Source organism: Channa argus, chromosome 6 (assembly GCF_033026475.1).
Source record: "Channa argus isolate prfri chromosome 6, Channa argus male v1.0, whole genome shotgun sequence".
Lineage (NCBI taxonomy): Eukaryota > Metazoa > Chordata > Actinopteri > Anabantiformes > Channidae > Channa > Channa argus.
The window spans coordinates 3607043-3627592 of NC_090202.1; positions in this window are offsets into that span (position 1 = coordinate 3607043).

The following is a 20550-nucleotide window of genomic DNA, read 5'->3' on the forward strand; positions in this document are numbered from 1 at the left end:
AGCATGGAAATATCATTGCAACAGCTTTTATTTAGCCAGAAATCAAGAGTGTACGTTTTTATGCGCTTAAAAGCATTTTCAGGCCGAATGAGCAAATATGCTTGTTTCTGCCAATTGCAGCCAATTACTGAAAGGAAAGTGGGTTTGCCTTCATATTTGACCCACAACAAGTCAGTTCAGCATGGAAATATCATTGCAACAGCTTTTAATTAGCCAGAAATCAAGAGTGTAAGTTTTTATGCGCTTAAAAGCATTTTCAGGCCAAATGAGCTGATTTCTGCCAATTGCAGCAAAATACTGAAAGGAAAGTGGGTTTGCCTTTATATTTGACCCAGAACAACTCAGTTCAGCATGGAAATATCATTGCAACAGCTTTTATTTAGCCAGAAATCAAGAGTGTAAGTTTTTATGCGCTTAAAAGCATTTTCAGGCCGAATGAGCAAATATGCGTGTTTCTGCCAATTGCAACAAAATACTGAAAGGAAAGTGGGTTTGCCTTCACAGTTGACCCAGAACAACTCAGTTCAGCATGGAAATATCATTGCAACAGCTTTTATTTAGCCAGAAATCAAGAGTGTAAGTTTTTATGCGCTTAAAAGCATTTTCAGGCCGAATGACCAAATATGCTTGTTTCTGCCAATTGCAGCAAAATACTGAAAGGAAAGTGGGTTTGCCTTCATATTTGACCCAGAACAACTCAGTTCAGCATGGAAATATCATTGCAACAGCTTTTAATTAGCCAGAAATCAAGAGTGTAAGTTTTTATGCGCTTAAAAGCATTTTCAGGCCAAATGAGCTGATTTCTGCCAATTGCAGCCAATTACTGAAAGGAAAGTGGGTTTGCCTTCATATATGACCCAGAACAAGTCAGTTTAGCATGGAAATATCATTGCAACAGCTTTTATTTAGCCAGAAATCAAGAGTGTAAGTTTTTATGCGCTTAAAAGCATTTTCAGGCCGAATGAGCAAATATGCTTGTTTCTGCCAATTGCAGCCAATTACTGAAAGGAAAGTGGGTTTGCCTTCATATTTGACCCAGAACAAGTCAGTTCAGCATGGAAATATCATTGCAACAGCTTTTATTTAGCCAGAAATCAAGAGTGTAAGTTTTAATGCGCTTAAAAGCATTTTCAGGCCGAATGAGCTGATTTCTGCCAATTGCAGCAAAATACTGAAAGGACAGTGGGTTTGCCTTCAAATTTGACCCAAAACAAGTCAGTTCAGCATTGAAATATCAATGCAAAAGCTTTTATTTAGCCAGAAATCAAGAGTGTAAGTTTTTATGCGCCTAAAAGCATTTTCAGGCCGAATGAGCAAATATGCGTGTTTCTGCCAATCGCAGCAAAATACTGAAAAGAAAGTGGGTTTGCCTTCATATTTGACCCAGAACAACTCAGTTCAGCATGGAAATATCATTGCAACAGCTTTTATTTAGGCAGAAATTAAGAGTGTAAGTTTTTATGCGCTTAAAAGCATTTTTGGCCGAATGAGCAAATATGCTTGTTTCTGCCAATTGCAACAAAATACTGAAAGGAAAGTGGGTTTGCCTTCATAGTTGACCCAGAACAACTCAGTTCAGCATGGAAATATCATTGCAACAGCTTTTATTTAGCCAGAAATCAAGCGTGTAAGTTTTTATGCGCTTAAAAGCATTTTCAGGCCGAATGACCAAATATGATTGTTTCTGCCAATTGCAGCAAACTACTGAAAGGAAAGTGGGTTTGCCTTCATATTTGACGCAGAACAACTCAGTTCAGCATGGAAAAATCATTGCAACAGCTTTTATTTAGCCAGAAATCAAGAGTGTAAGTTTTTATGCGCTTAAAAGCATTTTCAGGCCGAATGAGCAAATATGCTTGTTTCTGCCAATTGCAGCAAAATACTGAAAGGAAAGTGGGTTTGCCTTCATATTTGACCCAAAACAACTCAGTTCAGCATGGAAATATCATTGCAACAGCTTTTGTTTAGCCAAAAATCAAGAGTGTAAGTTTTTATGCGCCTAAAAGCATTTTCAGGCCAAATGAGCTGATTTCTGCCAATTCCAGCAAAATACTAAAAGGAAAGTGGGTTTGCCTTCATGTTTGACCCAGAACAACTCAGTTCAGCATGGAAATATCATTGCAAGAGCTTTTATTTAGCCAGAAATCAAGAGTGTAAGTTTTTATGCGCTTAAAAGCATTTTTTGGCCGAATGAGCAAATATGCTTGTTTCTGCCAATTGCAACAAAATACTGAAAAGAAAGTGGGTTTGCCTTCATAGTTGACCCAGAACAACTCAGTTCAGCATGGAAAAATCATTGCAACAGCTTTTATTTAGCCAGAAATCAAGAGTGTAAGTTTTTATGCGCCTAAAAGCATTTTCAGGCCAAATGAGCTGATTTCTACCAATTGCAGAAAAATACTGAAAGGAAAGTGGGTTTGCCTTCATATTTGACCCAGAACAACTCAGTTCAGCATGGAAATATCATTGCAACAGCTTTTATTTAGCCAGAAATCAAGACTGTAAGTTTTTATGCGCTTAAAAGCATTTTCAGGCCGAATGAGCAAATATGCTTGGTTCTGCCAATTGCAGCCAATTACTGAAAGGAAAGTGGGTTTGCCTTCATATTTGACCCAGAACAACTCAGTTCAGCATGGAAATATCATTGCAACAGCTTTTATTTAGGCAGAAATCAAGAGTGTAAGTTTTTATGCGCTTAAAAGCATTTTTGGCCGAATGAGCAAATATGCTTGTTTCTGCCAATTGCAACAAAATACTGAAAGGAAAGTGGGTTTGCCTTCATAGTTGACCCAGAACAACTCAGTTCAGCATGGAAATATCATTGCAACAGCTTTTATTTAGCCAGAAATCAAGAGTGTAAGTTTTTATGCGCTTAAAAGCATTTTCATGCCAAATCAGCAAATATGTGTGTTTCTGCCAATTGCAGCAAAATACTGAAAGGAAAGTGGGTTTGCCTTCATATTTGACCCAGAACAACTCAGTTCAGCATGGAAATATCATTGCAACAACTTTTATTTAGGCAGAAATCAAGAGTGTAAGTTTTTATGCGCTTAAAAGCATTTTTTGGCAGAATGAGCAAATATGCTTGTTTCTGCCAATTGCAACAAAATACTGAAAGGAAAGTGGGTTTGCCTTCATAGTTGACCCAGAACAACTCAGTTTAGCATGGAAATATCATTGCAACAGCTTTTATTTAGCCAGAAATCAAGAGTGTAAGTTTTTATGCGCTTAAAAGCATTTTCAGGCCGAATGAGCTGATTTCTGCCAATTGCAGCAAAATACTGAAAGGAAAGTGGGTTTGCCTTCATATTTGATCCAGAACAACTCAGTTCAGCATGGAAATATCATTGCAACAGCTTTTATTTAGCCAGAAATCAAGAGTGTAAGTTTTTATGCGCTTAAAAGCATTTTCAGGCCGAATGACCAAATATGCTTGTTTCTGCCAATTGCAGCAAAATACTGAAAGGAAAGTGGGTTTACCTTCATAGTTGACCCAGAAATACTCAGTTCAGCATGGAAATATCATTGCAACAGCTTTTATTTAGCCAGAAATCAAGAGTGTAAGTTTTTATGCGCTTAAAACCATTTTCAGGCCGAATGAGCAAATATGCTTGTTTCTGCCAATTGCAGCAAAATACTGAAAGGAAATTGCGTTTGCCTTCATATTTGACCCAGAACAAGTCATTTCAGCATGGAAATATCATTGCAACAGCTTTTATTTAGCCAGAAATCAAGAGTGTAAGTTTTTATGCGCTTAAAAGCATTTTCAGGCCGAATGAGCAAATATGGTTGGTTCTGCCAATTGCAGCCAATTACTGAAAGGAAAGGGGGTTTGCCTTCATATTTGACCCAGAACAAGTCAGTTCAGCATGGAAATATCATTGCAACAGCTTTTATTTAGCCAGAAATCAAGAGTGTAAGTTTTTATGCGCTTAAAAGCATTTTCAGGCCAAATGAGCTGATTTCTGCCAATTGCAGCAAAATACTGAAAGGAAAGCGGGTTTGCCTTCATATTTGACCCAGAACAACTCAGTTCAGCATGGAAATATCATTGCAACAGCTTTTATTTAGCCAGAAATCAAGAGTGTAAGTTTTTATGCGCTTAAAAGCATTTTCAGGCCGAATGACCAAATATGGTTGTTTCTGCCAAATGCAGCAAAATACTGAAAGGAAAGTGGGTTTGCCTTCATAGTTGACCCAGAACAACTGAGTTCAGCATGGAAATATCATTGCAACAGCTTTTATTTTGCCAGAAATCAAGAGTGTAAGTTTTTATGCGCTTAAAAGCATTTTCAGGCCGAATGAGCAAATATGCTTGTTTCTGCCAATTGCAGCAAAATACTGAAAGGAAATTGCGTTTGCCTTCATATTTGACCCAGAACAAGTCATTTCAGCATGGAAATATCATTGCAACAGCTTTTATTTAGCCAGAAATCAAGAGTGTAAGTTTTTATGCGCTTAAAAGCATTTTCAGGCCGAATGAGCAAATATGGTTGGTTCTGCCAATTGCAGCCAATTACTGAAAGGAAAGGGGGTTTGCCTTCATATTTGACCCAGAACAAGTCAGTTCAGCATGGAAATATCATTGCAACAGCTTTTATTTAGCCAGAAATCAAGAGTGTAAGTTTTTATGCGCTTAAAAGCATTTTCAGGCCAAATGAGCTGATTTCTGCCAATTGCAGCAAAATACTGAAAGGAAAGCGGGTTTGCCTTCATATTTGACCCAGAACAACTCAGTTCAGCATGGAAATATCATTGCAACAGCTTTTATTTAGCCAGAAATCAAGAGTGTAAGTTTTTATGCGCTTAAAAGCATTTTCAGGCCGAATGACCAAATATGGTTGTTTCTGCCAAATGCAGCAAAATACTGAAAGGAAAGTGGGTTTGCCTTCATAGTTGACCCAGAACAACTGAGTTCAGCATGGAAATATCATTGCAACAGCTTTTATTTTGCCAGAAATCAAGAGTGTAAGTTTTTATGCGCTTAAAACCATTTTCAGGCCGAATGAGCAAATATGCTTGTTTCTGCCAATTGCAGCAAAATACTGAAAGGAAATTGCGTTTGCCTTCATATTTGACCCAGAACAAGTCATTTCAGCATGGAAATATCATTGCAACAGCTTTTATTTAGCCAGAAATCAAGAGTGTAAGTTTTTATGCGCTTAAAAGCATTTTCAGGCCAAATGAGCTGATTTCTGCCAATTGCAGCAAAATACTGAAAGGAAAGCGGGTTTGCCTTCATATTTGACCCAGAACAACTCAGTTCAGCATGGAAATATCATTGCAACAGCTTTTATTTAGCCAGAAATCAAGAGTGTAAGTTTTTATGCGCTTAAAAGCATTTTCAGGCCGAATGAGCAAATATGCTTGTTTCTGCCAATTGCAGCAAAATACTGAAAGGAAAGTGGGTTTGCCTTCATATTTGACCCAAAACAACTCAGTTCAGCATAGAAATATCATTGCACCAGCTTTTGTTTAGCCAGAAATCAAGAGTGTAAGTTTTTGTGCGCTTAAAAGCATTTTCATGCCAAATCAGCAAATATGCGTGTTTCTGCCAATTGCAGCAAAATACTGAAAGGAAAGTGGGTTTGCCTTCATAGTTGACCCAGAACAACTCAGTTCAGCATGGAAATATCATTGCAACAGCTTTTATTTAGCCAGAAATCAAGAGTGTAAGTTTTTATGCGCTTAAAAGCATTTTCAGGCCGAATGACCAAATATGATTGTTTCTGCCAATTGCAGCAAACTACTGAGAGGAAAGTGGGTTTGCCTTCATATTTGACGCAGAACAACTCAGTTCAGCATGGAAAAATCATTGCAACAGCTTTTATTTAGCCAGAAATCAAGAGTGTAAGTTTTTATGCGCTTAAAAGCATTTTCAGGCCGAATGAGCAAATATGCTTGTTTCTGCCAATTGCAGCAAAATACTGAAAGGAAAGTGGGTTTGCCTTCATATTTGACCCAAAACAACTCAGTTCAGCATGGAAATATCATTGCAACAGCTTTTGTTTAGCCAGAAATCAAGAGTGTAAGTTTTTATGCGCCTAAAAGCATTTTCAGGCCAAATGAGCTGATTTCTGCCAATTCCAGCAAAATACTGAAAGGAAAGTGGGTTTGCCTTCATGTTTGACCCAGAACAACTCAGTTCAGCATGGAAATATCATTGCAAGAGCTTTTATTTAGCCAGAAATCAAGAGTGTAAGTTTTTATGCGCTTAAAAGCATTTTTTGGCCGAATGAGCAAATATGCTTGTTTCTGCCAATTGCAACAAAATACTGAAAAGAAAGTGGGTTTGCCTTCATAGTTGACCCAGAACAACTCAGTTCAGCATGGAAAAATCATTGCAACAGCTTTTATTTAGCCAGAAATCAAGAGTGTAAGTTTTTATGCGCCTAAAAGCATTTTCAGGCCAAATGAGCTGATTTCTGCCAATTGCAGCAAAATACTGAAAAGAAATTGGGTTTGCCTTCATATTTGACCCAGAACAACTCAGTTCAGCATGGAAATATCATTGCAACAGCTTTTATTTAGCCAGAAATCAAGAGTGTAAGTTTTTATGCGCTTAAAAGCATTTTCAGGCTGAATGAGCAAATATGCTTGGTTCTGCCAATTGCAGCCAATTACTGAAAGGAAAGTGGGTTTGCCTTCATATTTGACCCAGAACAACTCAGTTCAGCATGGAAAAATCATTGCAACAGCTTTTATTTAGCCAGAAATCAAGAGTGTAAGTTTTTATGCGCTTAAAAGCATTTTCAGTCCAAATGAGCTGATTTCTGCCAATTGCAGCAAAATACTGAAAGAAAAGTGGGTTTGCCTTCATATTTGACCCAGAACAACTCAGTTCAGCATGGAAATATCATTGCAACAGCTTTTATTTAGGCAGAAATCAAGAGTGTAAGTTTTTATGCGCTTAAAAGCATTTTTGGCCGAATGAGCAAATATGCTTGTTTCTGCCAATTGCAACAAAATACTGAAAGGAAAGTGGGTTTGCCTTCATAGTTGACCCAGAACAACTCAGTTCAGCATGGAAATATCATTGCAACAGCTTTTATTTAGCCAGAAATCAAGAGTGTAAGTTTTTATGCGCTTAACAGCATTTTCAGGCCGAATGACCAAATATGCTTGTTTCTGCCAATTGGAGCAAAATACTGAAAGGAAAGTGGGTTTGCCTTCATAGTTGACCCAGAACAACTCAGTTCAGCATGGAAATATCATTGCAACAGCTTTTATTTAGCCAGAAATCAAGAGTGTAAGTTTTTATGCGCTTAAAAGCATTTTCAGGCCGAATGACCAAATATGATTGTTTCTGCCAATTGCAGCAAACTACTGAGAGGAAAGTGGGTTTGCCTTCATATTTGACGCAGAACAACTCAGTTCAGCATGGAAAAATCATTGCAACAGCTTTTATTTAGCCAGAAATCAAGAGTGTAAGTTTTTATGCGCTTAAAAGCATTTTCAGGCCGAATGAGCAAATATGCTTGTTTCTGCCAATTGCAGCAAAATACTGAAAGGAAAGTGGGTTTGCCTTCATATTTGACCCAAAACAACTCAGTTCAGCATGGAAATATCATTGCAACAGCTTTTGTTTAGCCAGAAATCAAGAGTGTAAGTTTTTATGCGCCTAAAAGCATTTTCAGGCCAAATGAGCTGATTTCTGCCAATTCCAGCAAAATACTGAAAGGAAAGTGGGTTTGCCTTCATGTTTGACCCAGAACAACTCAGTTCAGCATGGAAATATCATTGCAAGAGCTTTTATTTAGCCAGAAATCAAGAGTGTAAGTTTTTATGCGCTTAAAAGCATTTTTTGGCCGAATGAGCAAATATGCTTGTTTCTGCCAATTGCAACAAAATACTGAAAAGAAAGTGGGTTTGCCTTCATAGTTGACCCAGAACAACTCAGTTCAGCATGGAAAAATCATTGCAACAGCTTTTATTTAGCCAGAAATCAAGAGTGTAAGTTTTTATGCGCCTAAAAGCATTTTCAGGCCAAATGAGCTGATTTCTGCCAATTGCAGCAAAATACTGAAAAGAAATTGGGTTTGCCTTCATATTTGACCCAGAACAACTCAGTTCAGCATGGAAATATCATTGCAACAGCTTTTATTTAGCCAGAAATCAAGAGTGTAAGTTTTTATGCGCTTAAAAGCATTTTCAGGCTGAATGAGCAAATATGCTTGGTTCTGCCAATTGCAGCCAATTACTGAAAGGAAAGTGGGTTTGCCTTCATATTTGACCCAGAACAACTCAGTTCAGCATGGAAAAATCATTGCAACAGCTTTTATTTAGCCAGAAATCAAGAGTGTAAGTTTTTATGCGCTTAAAAGCATTTTCAGTCCAAATGAGCTGATTTCTGCCAATTGCAGCAAAATACTGAAAGAAAAGTGGGTTTGCCTTCATATTTGACCCAGAACAACTCAGTTCAGCATGGAAATATCATTGCAACAGCTTTTATTTAGGCAGAAATCAAGAGTGTAAGTTTTTATGCGCTTAAAAGCATTTTTGGCCGAATGAGCAAATATGCTTGTTTCTGCCAATTGCAACAAAATACTGAAAGGAAAGTGGGTTTGCCTTCATAGTTGACCCAGAACAACTCAGTTCAGCATGGAAATATCATTGCAACAGCTTTTATTTAGCCAGAAATCAAGAGTGTAAGTTTTTATGCGCTTAACAGCATTTTCAGGCCGAATGACCAAATATGCTTGTTTCTGCCAATTGGAGCAAAATACTGAAAGGAAAGTGGGTTTGCCTTCATATTTGACCCAGAACAACTCAGTTCAGCATGGAAATATCATTGCAACAGCTTTTATTTAGCCAGAAATCAAGAGTGTAAGTTTTTATGCGCTTAAAAGCATTTTCAGGCCGAATGAGCAAATATGCTTGGTTCTGCCAATTGCAGCCAATTACTGAAAGGAAAGTGGGTTTGCCTTCATATTTGACCCAGAACAACTCAGTTCAGCATGGAAAAATCATTGCAACAGCTTTTATTTAGCCAGAAATCAAGAGTGTAAGTTTTTATGCGCTTAAAAGCATTTTCAGTCCAAATGAGCTGATTTCTGCCAATTGCAGCAAAATACTGAAAGAAAAGTGGGTTTGCCTTCATATTTGACCCAGAACAACTCAGTTCAGCATGGAAATATCATTGCAACAGCTTTTATTTAGGCAGAAATCAAGAGTGTAAGTTTTTATGCGCTTAAAAGCATTTTTGGCCGAATGAGCAAATATGCTTGTTTCTGCCAATTGCAACAAAATACTGAAAGGAAAGTGGGTTTGCCTTCATAGTTGACCCAGAACAATTCAGTTCAGCATGGAAATATCATTGCAACAGCTTTTATTTAGCCAGAAATCAAGAGTGTAAGTTTTTATGCGCTTAAAAGCATTTTCAGGCCAAATGAGCTGATTTCTGCCAATTGCAGCCAATTACTGAAAGGAAAGTGGGTTTGCCTTCATATATGACCCAGAACAAGTCAGTTCAGCATGGAAATATCATTGCAACAGCTTTTATTTAGCCAGAAATCAAGAGTGTAAGTTTTTATGCGCTTAAAAGCATTTTCAGGCCGAATGAGCAAATATGCTTGTTTCTGCCAATTGCAGCCAATTACTGAAAGGAAAGTGGGTTTGCCTTCATATTTGACCCAGAACAAGTCAGTTCAGCATGGAAATATCATTGCAACAGCTTTTATTTAGCCAGAAATCAAGAGTGTAAGTTTTAATGCGCTTAAAAGCATTTTCAGGCCGAATGAGCTGATTTCTGCCAATTGCAGCAAAATACTGAAAGGACAGTGGGTTTGCCTTCAAATTTGACCCAAAACAAGTCAGTTCAGCATGGAAATATCAATGCAAAAGCTTTTATTTAGCCAGAAATCAAGAGTGTAAGTTTTTATGCGCCTAAAAGCATTTTCAGGCCGAATGAGCAAATATGCGTGTTTCTGCCAATTGCAGCAAAATACTGAAAAGAAAGTGGGTTTGCCTTCATATTTGACCCAGAACAACTCAGTTCAGCATGGAAATATCATTGCAACAGCTTTTATTTAGGCAGAAATTAAGAGTGTAAGTTTTTATGCGCTTAAAAGCATTTTTGGCCGAATGAGCAAATATGCTTGTTTCTGCCAATTGCAACAAAATACTGAAAGGAAAGTGGGTTTGCCTTCATAGTTGACCCAGAACAACTCAGTTCAGCATGGAAATATCATTGCAACAGCTTTTATTTAGCCAGAAATCAAGAGTGTAAGTTTTTATGCGCTTAAAAGCATTTTCAGGCCGAATGACCAAATATGATTGTTTCTGCCAATTGCAGCAAACTACTGAAAGGAAAGTGGGTTTGCCTTCATATTTGACGCAGAACAACTCAGTTCAGCATGGAAAAATCATTGCAACAGCTTTTATTTAGCCAGAAATCAAGAGTGTAAGTTTTTATGCGCTTAAAAGCATTTTCAGGCCGAATGAGCAAATATGCTTGTTTCTGCCAATTGCAGCAAAATACTGAAAGGAAAGTGGGTTTGCCTTCATATTTGACCCAAAACAACTCAGTTCAGCATGGAAATATCATTGCAACAGCTTTTGTTTAGCCAGAAATCAAGAGTGTAAGTTTTTATGCGCCTAAAAGCATTTTCAGGCCAAATGAGCTGATTTCTGCCAATTCCAGCAAAATACTAAAAGGAAAGTGGGTTTGCCTTCATGTTTGACCCAGAACAACTCAGTTCAGCATGGAAATATCATTGCAAGAGCTTTTATTTAGCCAGAAATCAAGAGTGTAAGTTTTTATGCGCTTAAAAGCATTTTTTGGCCGAATGAGCAAATATGCTTGTTTCTGCCAATTGCAACAAAATACTGAAAAGAAAGTGGGTTTGCCTTCATAGTTGACCCAGAACAACTCAGTTCAGCATGGAAAAATCATTGCAACAGCTTTTATTTAGCCAGAAATCAAGAGTGTAAGTTTTTATGCGCCTAAAAGCATTTTCAGGCCAAATGAGCTGATTTCTGCCAATTGCAGCAAAATACTGAAAAGAAATTGGGTTTGCCTTCATATTTGACCCAGAACAACTCAGTTCAGCATGGAAATATCATTGCAACAGCTTTTATTTAGCCAGAAATCAAGAGTGTAAGTTTTTATGCGCTTAAAAGCATTTTCAGGCCGAATGAGCAAATATGCTTGGTTCTGCCAATTGCAGCCAATTACTGAAAGGAAAGTGGGTTTGCCTTCATATTTGACCCAGAACAACTCAGTTCAGCATGGAAAAATCATTGCAACAGCTTTTATTTAGCCAGAAATCAAGAGTGTAAGTTTTTATGCGCTTAAAAGCATTTTCAGTCCAAATGAGCTGATTTCTGCCAATTGCAGCAAAATACTGAAAGAAAAGTGGGTTTGCCTTCATATTTGACCCAGAACAACTCAGTTCAGCATGGAAATATCATTGCAACAGCTTTTATTTAGGCAGAAATCAAGAGTGTAAGTTTTTATGCGCTTAAAAGCATTTTTGGCCGAATGAGCAAATATGCTTGTTTCTGCCAATTGCAACAAAATACTGAAAGGAAAGTGGGTTTGCCTTCATAGTTGACCCAGAACAACTCAGTTCAGCATGGAAATATCATTGCAACAGCTTTTATTTAGCCAGAAATCAAGAGTGTAAGTTTTTATGCGCTTAAAAGCATTTTCATGCCAAATCAGCAAATATGTGTGTTTCTGCCAATTGCAGCAAAATACTGAAAGGAAAGTGGGTTTGCCTTCATATTTGACCCAGAACAACTCAGTTCAGCATGGAAATATCATTGCAACAACTTTTATTTAGGCAGAAATCAAGAGTGTAAGTTTTTATGCGCTTAAAAGCATTTTTTGGCAGAATGAGCAAATATGCTTGTTTCTGCCAATTGCAACAAAATACTGAAAGGAAAGTGGGTTTGCCTTCATAGTTGACCCAGAACAACTCAGTTTAGCATGGAAATATCATTGCAACAGCTTTTATTTAGCCAGAAATCAAGAGTGTAAGTTTTTATGCCCTTAAAAGCATTTTCAGGCCGAATGAGCTGATTTCTGCCAATTGCAGCAAAATACTGAAAGGAAAGTGGGTTTGCCTTCATATTTGATCCAGAACAACTCAGTTCAGCATGGAAATATCATTGCAACAGCTTTTATTTAGCCAGAAATCAAGAGTGTAAGTTTTTATGCGCTTAAAAGCATTTTCAGGCCGAATGACCAAATATGCTTGTTTCTGCCAATTGCAGCAAAATACTGAAAGGAAAGTGGGTTTACCTTCATAGTTGACCCAGAACAACTCAGTTCAGCATGGAAATATCATTGCAACAGCTTTTATTTAGCCAGAAATCAAGAGTGTAAGTTTTTATGCGCTTAAAACCATTTTCAGGCCGAATGAGCAAATATGCTTGTTTCTGCCAATTGCAGCAAAATACTGAAAGGAAATTGCGTTTGCCTTCATATTTGACCCAGAACAAGTCATTTCAGCATGGAAATATCATTGCAACAGCTTTTATTTAGCCAGAAATCAAGAGTGTAAGTTTTTATGCGCCTAAAAGCATTTTCAGGCCGAATGAGCAAATATGGTTGGTTCTGCCAATTGCAGCCAATTACTGAAAGGAAAGGGGGTTTGCCTTCATATTTGACCCAGAACAAGTCAGTTCAGCATGGAAATATCATTGCAACAGCTTTTATTTAGCCAGAAATCAAGAGTGTAAGTTTTTATGCGCTTAAAAGCATTTTCAGGCCAAATGAGCTGATTTCTGCCAATTGCAGCAAAATACTGAAAGGAAAGCGGGTTTGCCTTCATATTTGACCCAGAACAACTCAGTTCAGCATGGAAATATCATTGCAACAGCTTTTATTTAGCCAGAAATCAAGAGTGTAAGTTTTTATGCGCTTAAAAGCATTTTCAGGCCGAATGACCAAATATGGTTGTTTCTGCCAAATGCAGCAAAATACTGAAAGGAAAGTGGGTTTGCCTTCATAGTTGACCCAGAACAACTGAGTTCAGCATGGAAATATCATTGCAACAGCTTTTATTTTGCCAGAAATCAAGAGTGTAAGTTTTTATGCGCTTAAAACCATTTTCAGGCCGAATGAGCAAATATGCTTGTTTCTGCCAATTGCAGCAAAATACTGAAAGGAAATTGCGTTTGCCTTCATATTTGACCCAGAACAAGTCATTTCAGCATGGAAATATCATTGCAACAGCTTTTATTTAGCCAGAAATCAAGAGTGTAAGTTTTTATGCGCTTAAAAGCATTTTCAGGCCGAATGAGCAAATATGGTTGGTTCTGCCAATTGCAGCCAATTACTGAAAGGAAAGGGGGTTTGCCTTCATATTTGACCCAGAACAAGTCAGTTCAGCATGGAAATATCATTGCAACAGCTTTTATTTAGCCAGAAATCAAGAGTGTAAGTTTTTATGCGCTTAAAAGCATTTTCAGGCCAAATGAGCTGATTTCTGCCAATTGCAGCAAAATACTGAAAGGAAAGCGGGTTTGCCTTCATATTTGACCCAGAACAACTCAGTTCAGCATGGAAATATCATTGCAACAGCTTTTATTTAGCCAGAAATCAAGGGTGTAAGTTTTTATGCGCTTAAAAGCATTTTCAGGCCGAATGACCAAATATGGTTGTTTCTGCCAAATGCAGCAAAATACTGAAAGGAAAGTGGGTTTGCCTTCATAGTTGACCCAGAACAACTGAGTTCAGCATGGAAATATCATTGCAACAGCTTTTATTTTGCCAGAAATCAAGAGTGTAAGTTTTTCTGCGCTTAAAAGCATTTTCAGGCCGAATGAGCAAATATGCTTGTTTCTGCCAATTGCAGCAAAATACTGAAAGGAAAGTGGGTTTGCCTTCATATTTGACCCAAAACAACTCAGTTCAGCATAGAAATATCATTGCACCAGCTTTTGTTTAGCCAGAAATCAAGAGTGTAAGTTTTTGTGCGCTTAAAAGCATTTTCATGCCAAATCAGCAAATATGCGTGTTTCTGCCAATTGCAGCAAAATACTGAAAGGAAAGTGGGTTTGCCTTCATATTTGACCCAGAACAACTCAGTTCAGCATGGAAATATCATTGCAACAGCTTTTATTTAGGCAGAAATCAAGAGTGTAAGTTTTTATGCGCTTAAAAGCATTTTTTGGCCGAATGAGCAAATATGCTTGTTTCTGCCAATTGCAACAAAATACTGAAAGGAAAGTGGGTTTGCCTTCATAGTTGACCCAGAACAACTCAGTTCAGCATGGAAATATCATTGCAACAGCTTTTATTTAGCCAGAAATCAAGAGTGTAAGTTTTTATGCGCTTAAAAGCATTTTTAAGCTCGAATGAGCTGATTTCTGCCAATTGCAGCAAAATACTGAAAGGAAAGTGGGTTTGCCTTCATATTTGATCCAGAACAACTCAGTTCAGCATGGAAATATCACTGCAACAGCTTTTATTTAGCCAGAAATCAAGAGTGTAAGTTTTTATGCGCTTAAAAGCATTTTCAGGCCGAATGACCAAATATGCTTGTTTCTGCCAATTGCAGCAAAATACTGAAAGGAAAGTGGGTTTACCTTCATAGTTGACCCAGAACAACTCAGTTCAGCATGGAAATATCATTGCAACAGCTTTTATTTAGCCAGAAATCAAGAGTGTAAGTTTTTATGCGCTTAAAACCATTTTCAGGCCGAATGAGCAAATATGCTTGTTTCTGCCAATTGCAGCAAAATACTGAAAGGAAATTGGGTTTGCCTTCATATTTGACCCAGAACAAGTCATTTCAGCATGGAAATATCATTGCAACAGCTTTTATTTAGCCAGAAATCAAGAGTGTAAGTTTTTATGCGCTTAAAAGCATTTTCAGGCCGAATGAGCAAATATGGTTGGTTCTGCCAATTGCAGCCAATTACTGAAAGGAAAGGGGGTTTGCCTTCATATTTGACCCAGAACAAGTCAGTTCAGCATGGAAATATCATTGCAACAGCTTTTATTTAGCCAGAAATCAAGAGTGTAAGTTTTTATGCGCTTAAAAGCATTTTCAGGCCAAATGAGCTGATTTCTGCCAATTGCACCAAAATACTGAAAGGAAAGTGGGTTTGCCTTCATATTTGACCCAGAACAACTCAGTTCAGCATGGAAATATCATTGCAACAGCTTTTATTTAGCCAGAAATCAAGAGTGTAAGTTTTTATGCGCTTAAAAGCATTTTCAGGCCGAATGAGCAAATATGCTTGTTTCTGCCAATTGCAGCAAAATACTGAAAGGAAAGTGGGTTTGCCTTCATAGTTGACCCAGAACAACTCAGTTCAGCATGGAAATATCATTGCAACAGCTTTTATTTAGCCAGAAATCAAGAGTGTAAGTTTTTATGCGCTTAAAAGCATTTTCAAACCGAATGAGCAAATATGCTTGTTTCTGCCAATTGCAGCAAAATACTGAAAGGAAAGTGGGTTTGCCTTCATATTTGACCCAGAACAACTCAGTTCAGCATGGAAATATCATTGCAACAGCTTTTATTTAGCCAGAAATCAAGAGTGTAAGTTTTTATGCGCTTAAAAGCCTTTTCAGGCCGAATGAGCTGATTTCTGCCAATTGCAGCAAAATACTGAAAGGAAAGTGGGTTTGCCTTCATATTTGACCCAGAACAACTCAGTTCAGCATGGAAAAATCATTGCAACAGCTTTTATTTAGCCAGAAATCAAGAGTGTAAGTTTTTATGCGCCTAAAAGCATTTTCAGTCCAAATGAGCTGATTTCTGCCAATTGCAGCAAAATACTGAAAGGAACGTGGTTTTGCCTTCATATTTGACCCAGAACAACTCAGGTCAGCATGGAAATATCATTGCAACAGCTTTTTTTTAGGTAGAAATCAAGAGTGTAAGTTTTTATGCACTTAACAGCATTTTTGGCCGAATGAGCAAATATGCTTGTTTCTGCCAATTGCAGCAAAATACTGAAAGGAAAGTGGGTTTGCCTTCATATTTGACCCAGAACAACTCAGTTCAGCATGGAAAAATCATTGCAACAGCTTTTGTTTAGCCAGAAGTCAAGAGTGTAAGTTTTTATGCGCTTAAAAGCATTTTCAGGCCGAATGAGCAAATATGCGTGTTTCTGCCAATTGCAGCAAAATACTGAAAGGAAAGTGGGTTTGCCTTCATTGTTGACCCAGAACAACTCAGTTCAGCATGGAAAAATCATTGCAACAGCTTTTGTTTAGCCAGAAGTCAAGAGTGTAAGTTTTTATGCGCTTAAAAGCATTTTCAGGCCGAATGAGCAAATATGCTTGTTTCTGCCAATTGCAGCAAAATACTGAAAGGAAAGTGGGTTTGCCTTCATATTTGACCCAGAACAACTCAGTTCAGCATGGAAATATCATTGCAACAGCTTTTATTTAGCCAGAAATCAAGAGTGTAAGTTTTTATGCGCTTAAAAGCAGTTTCAGGCTAAATGAGCTGATTTCTGCCAATTGCAGCAAAATACTGAAAGGAAAGTGGTTTTGCCTTCATATTTGACCCAGAACAACTCAGTTCAGCATGGAAATATCATTGCAACAGCTTTTATTTAGCCAGAAATCAAGACTGTAAGTTTTTATGTGTTTAAAAGCATTTTCAGGCCGAATGAGCAAATTTGCTTGTTTCTGCCAATTGCAGCAAAATACTGAAAGGAAAGTGGGTTTGCCTTCATATTTGACCCAGAACAACTCAGTTCTGCATGGAAATATCATTGCAACAGCTTTTATTTAGCCAGAAATCAAGAGTGTAAGTTTTTATGCGCTTAAAAGCATTTTCAGGCCAAATAAGCTGATTTCTGCCAATTGCAGCAAAATACTGAAAGGAAAGTGGGTTTGCCTTCATATTTGACACAGAACAACTCAGTTCAGCATGGAAATATCATTGCAACAGCTTTTATTTAGCCAGAAATCAAGAGTGTAAGTTTTTATGCGCTTAAAAGCATTTTCAGGCCGAATGAGCTGATTTCTGCCAATTGCAGCAAAATACTGAAAGGAAAGTGGGTTTGCCTTCATATTTGACCCAGAACAACTCAGTTCAGCATGGAAATATCATTGCAACAGCTTTTATTTAGCCAGAAATCAAGAGTGTAAGTTTTTATGCGCTTAAAAGCATTTTCAGGCGAATAAGCAAATATGCTTGTTTCTGCCAATTGCAGCCAATTACTGAAAGGAAAGTGGGTTTGCCTTCATATTTGACCCAGAACAACTCAGTTCAGCATGGAAAAATCATTGCAACAGCTTTTGTTTAGCCAGAAATCAAGAGTGTAAGTTTTTATGCGCTTAAAAGCAGTTTCAGGCTAAATGAGCTGATTTCTGCCAATTGCAGCAAAATACTGAAAGGAAAGTGGTTTTGCCTTCATATTTGACCCAGAACAACTCAGTTCAGCATGGAAATATCATTGCAACAGTTTTTATTTAGCCAGAAATCAAGGGTGTAAGTTTTTATGCGCTTAAAAGCATTTTCAAACCGAATGAGCAAATATGCTTGTTTCTGCCAATTGCAGCAAAATACTTAAAGGAAAGTGGGTTTGCCTTCATATTTGACCCAGAACAACTCAGTTCAGCATGGAAATATCATTGCAACAGCTTTTATTTAGCCAGAAATCAAGAGTGTAAGTTTTTATGCGCTTAAAAGCCTTTTCAGGCCGAATGAGCTGATTTCTGCCAATTGCAGCAAAATACTGAAAGGAAAGTGGGTTTGCCTTCATATTTGACCCAGAACAACTCAGTTCAGCATGGAAAAATCATTGCAACAGCTTTTATTTAGCCAGAAATCAAGAGTGTAAGTTTTTATGCGCCTAAAAGCATTTTCAGTCCAAATGAGCTGATTTCTGCCAATTGCAGCAAAATACTGAAAGGAACGTGGTTTTGCCTTCATATTTGACCCAGAACAACTCAGGTCAGCATGGAAATATCATTGCAACAGCTTTTATTTAGGCAGAAATCAAGAGTGTAAGTTTTTATGCGCTTAAAAGCATTTTCAGGCCGAATGAGCAAATATGCTTGTTTCTGCCAATTGCAGGAAATACTGAAAGGAAAGTGGGTTTACCTTCATATTTGATCCAGAACAACTCAGTTCAGCATGGAAATATCATTGCAACAGCTTTTATTTAGCCAGAAATCAAGAGTGTAAGTTTTTATGCGCTTAAAAGCATTTTCAGGCCGAATGAGCAAATATGCTTGTTTCTGCCAATTGCAGCAAAATACTGAAAGGAAAGTGGGTTTACCTTCATAGTTGACCCAGAACAACTCAGTTCAGCATGGAAATATCATTGCAACAGCTTTTATTTAGCCAGAAATCAAGAGTGTAAGTTTTTATGCGCTTAAAAGCATTTTCAGGCCGAATGAGCAAATATGCTTGTTTCTGCCAATTGCAGCAAAATACTGAAAGGAAATTGGGTTTGCCTTCATATTTGACCCAGAACAACTCAGTTCAGCATGGAAATATCATTGCAACAGCTTTTATTTAGCCAGAAATCAAGAGTGTAAGTTTTTATGCGCTTAAAAGCATTTTCAGGCCAAATGAGCTGATTTCTGCCAATTGCAGCAAAATACTGAAAGGAAAGTGGGTTTGCCTTCATATTTGACGCAGAACAACTCAGTTCAGCATGGAAAAATCATTGCAACAGCTTTCATTTAGCCAGAAATCAAGAGTGTAAGTTTTTATGCGCTTAAAAGCATTTTCAGGCCGAATGAGCTGATTTCTGCCAATTGCAGCAAAATACTGAAAGGAAAGTGGGTTTGCCTTCATATTTGATCCAGAACAACTCAGTTCAGCATGGAAATATCATTGCAACAGCTTTTATTTAGCCAGAAATCAAGAATGTAAGTTTTTATGCTCTTAAAAGCATTTTGAGGCCGAATGACCAAATATGCTTGTTTCTGCCAATTGCAGGAAAATACTGAAAAGAAAGTGGGTTTACCTTCATAGTTGACCCAGAACAACTCAGTTCAGCATGGAAATATCATTGCAACAGCTTTTATTTAGCCAGAAATCAAGAGTGTAAGTTTTTATGCGCTTAAAAGCATTTTCAGGCCGAATGAGCAAATCTGGTTGGTTCTGCCAATTGCAGCACATTACTGAAAGGAAAGTGGGTTTGCCTTCATATTTGACCCAGAACAAGTCAGTTTAGCATGGAAATATCATTGCAACAGCTTTTATTTAGCCAGAAATCAAGAGTGTAAGTTTTTTTGCGCTTAAAAGCATTTTCAGGCCAAATGAGCTGATTTCTGCCAATTGCAGCAAAATACTGAAAGGAAAGTGGGTTTGCCTTCATATTTGACCCAGAACAACTCAGTTCAGCATGGAAAAATCATTGCAACAGCTTTTATTTAGCCAGAAATCAAGAGTGTAAGTTTTTATGCGCCTAAAAGCATTTTCAGTCCAAATAAGCTGATTTCTGCCAATTGCAGCAAAATACTGAAAGGAACGTGGTTTTGCCTTCATATTTGACCCAGAACAACTCAGGTCAGCATGGAAATATCATTGCAACAGCTTTTATTTAGGCAGAAATAAAGAGTGTAAGTTTTTATGCGCTTAAAAGCATTTTTGGCCGAATGAGCAAGTATGCTTGTTTCTGCCAATTGCAACAAAATACTGAAAGGAAAGTGGGTTTGCCTTCATATTTGACCCAGAACAACTCAGTTCAGCATGGAAAAATCATTGCAACAGCTTTTATTTAGCCAGAAATCAAGAGTGTAAATTTTTATGCGCCTAAAAGCATTTTCAGTCCAAATGAGCTGATTTCTGCCAATTGCAGCAAAATACTGAAAGGAACGTGGTTTTGCCTTCATATTTGACCCAGAACAACTCAGGTCAGCATGGAAATATCATTGCAACAGCTTTTTTTTAGGCAGAAATCAAGAGTGTAAGTTTTTATGCACTTAACAGCATTTTTGGCCGAATGAGCAAATATGCTTGTTTCTGCCAATTGCAGCAAAATACTGAAAGGAAAGTGGGTTTGCCTTCATATTTGACCCAGAACAACTCAGTTCAGCATGGAAAAATCATTGCAACAGCTTTTGTTTAGCCAGAAGTCAAGAGTGTAAGTTTTTATGCGCTTAAAAGCATTTTCAGGCCGAATGAGCAAATATGCGTGTTTCTGCCAATTGCAGCAAAATACTGAAAGGAAAGTGGGTTTGCCTTCATTGTTGACCCAGAACAACTCAGTTCAGCATGGAAAAGTCATTGCAACAGCTTTTATTTAGCCAGAAATCAAGAGTGTAAGTTTTTATGCGCTTAAAAGCATTTTCAGGCCGAATGAGCAAATATGCTTGTTTCTGCCAATTGCAGCAAAATACTGAAAGGAAAGTGGTTTTGCCTTCATATTTGACCCAGAACAACTCAGTTCAGCATGGAAATATCATTGCAACAGCTTTTATTTAGCCAGAAATCAAGACTGTAAGTTTTTATGTGTTTAAAAGCATTTTCAGGCCGAATGAGCAAATATGCTTGTTTCTGCCAATTGCAGCAAAATACTGAAAGGAAAGTGGGTTTGCCTTCATATTTGACCCAGAACAACTCAGTTCTGCATGGAAATATCATTGCAACAGCTTTTATTTAGCCAGAAATCAAG